The 1,969-nt window shown below is 49.9% G+C and overlaps 1 pseudogene; it reads right to left on the reverse strand.

The window, feature by feature from the left end:
• Nucleotides 1-410: 410 nt before the first annotated feature.
• Nucleotides 411-1,151, reverse strand: LOC142423304 (ferritin light chain-like; annotated as a pseudogene).
• Between the last annotated feature and the right edge of the window lie 818 nt (nucleotides 1,152-1,969).

A 1,969-nucleotide genomic window follows, 5' to 3' on the forward strand; every position in this document is an offset into this window, starting at 1 on the left:
GGGGGAGTTGAACAATGTATTTCTTCCCTCAATTATTTCAGTGTTCATATTGCATATCTAGGTGCCTTGATGTCTCCTCTTACACTTTGGGCTACTAACCTCAAGGTCAATTAGCTCGAAACCACCAGCCCCTGTGTGGGAGAAAGATAAGGCTTTCTACTCCATAGAAAGTGGAAGCCACAGAAACTCACAGGGACAGTTTCACCTTGTCCTGTAGGGTTGCCATGAGCCATATGAGAGTTGACTCACTGGCAGTGAGTTTGGTTTGGTTTGATATTGGGGTATGTAGTTGTTTTTTTTTTTTTTTTTTTTGCTGCAAAAGGAAGCTTTATTGTTTCCATTTGGTCCCCAGCTGGGGGGAGGGGCTCCAGGGCGGTGGCGCTGCAGACAGGTTCAGGCAGAGGGCCCCTGGCAGGTGGCTTGGCGCCGCAGGTTCCTAGTCTTCTTTGAGAGTGAGCCTCTCAAAGAGATACTCGCCCAGGCCGGCCTGGGGGCTGGCCACCCTGCGGAGGTGGGTCAGGTGGTCGCCCATCTTCTTGAGGAGTTTCACCTCCTTGCCCAGGAAGTGGTTCTCCAGAAAGTCACAGAGATGAGGGTCGGTGTGAGTGGACCCCGCGGAATGCAGGTCCAGAAGAGCCTGGTTGAGTTTTTTCTCCAGGGCTAGGGCAGCTTCCATGGCGTCCAGGGTTCGACCCCACTCATCTTGAGACGGCTTCTGCACATCCTGGAAGAGGGCGCAGCCGCTGGGCTGGTTCTGCAGCTTCAAGAGACGCTCGGCCCCCTCGCGCTTCTCCTTCGCCAGCTCGCGGAAGAAGTGCCCCACGCCTTCCAAGGCCACATCGTCGCGGTCGAAAAGCAGCCCAGAGAGAGGTAGGTGCAAGAGGCCTGCAGGTGCAGGTTTACCAGACGGTTGACGCCGGCCTCCGCGTCGGCGGAATAATTCTGACGGATCTGAGAGCTCATCATGCGTCAGTTTGGAGGTCACCACACGCCAAATAAAAGTGTCTGCTGGTCCCAAGAGGAGGGGCTGGCCGAGAAGATGGCCCCCATGTTACTTCCGGAAAGAAACCTGTTGCGTGGCGGAGGGTTGGCGGCAGGGAGTCCCCGGACCTGTTCCGTTCAAACACTGTTGAAGCAAGACACAGATCCTCGGGACCATGGGGCGAGCTTCGGGGTATGTAGTTTTATGAGTATTAGGGCTTATTGATTAATTGACCTTTTTATTGTGATAGAATGTCCATTTTTATCTCTTTATTGTTTGATATAAAGATTGCCACCTTGTTCTCTTTAGGTTATTATTTACATGGAACACACACACGTATATGAGGAAAAACCCAGAATTGCACCGGGTGGAGCAGAGTTTTCGTAGTAATCCTTCTAGTGAGCAACTGGCTCTGACTTAGTGCATCCAGCGGCATTGCCTGGGAAGGTTCTCTTTGGTCACGGTGAATTTTTTGTAAAAACAGTTTCACTTGAACCTCGTTTTTCGTGATGGCTGATGTAAGAGAATAGCATGCAGCTGTGAAATTGTGTTTCCTGCTCAGGAAAAATGCCACACAAACTGTTGTGATGTTGAACACAGCTTACTTACAAGGACAGCACTATGGGAAAATCTCAAGGGTACAAGTGGCTTTCTCATTTCAAAAGAGGTGAAATATTGATTGAGGACAAACCTTGCTCTGGACGTCTGTCTGTTATTCCCTCAACTCTCAGTGCATTTGGAGTTAGTTCCACCAGTCAGACTGTTAATCAAGCATTCTATGTAGAGGTTCTGAAAAGATTGCATAAAAGTGTGTGACAAAAAAGGCCTGATTTGTGGCAGATGGGGGACTGGTTTTGCCACCACGACAATGCACCTGCTCATGCAACATTATCCCAGTGCACCAGTTTTTGGCAAAAAACAGCATGCCTCTCACACCTTACTCACCTGACCTTGCTCAGTGTGACTTCTTTTCGTTTCCGAGAATGA

Source organism: Tenrec ecaudatus, chromosome 12, assembly GCF_050624435.1.
Source record: "Tenrec ecaudatus isolate mTenEca1 chromosome 12, mTenEca1.hap1, whole genome shotgun sequence".
Classification (NCBI taxonomy): domain Eukaryota; kingdom Metazoa; phylum Chordata; class Mammalia; order Afrosoricida; family Tenrecidae; genus Tenrec; species Tenrec ecaudatus.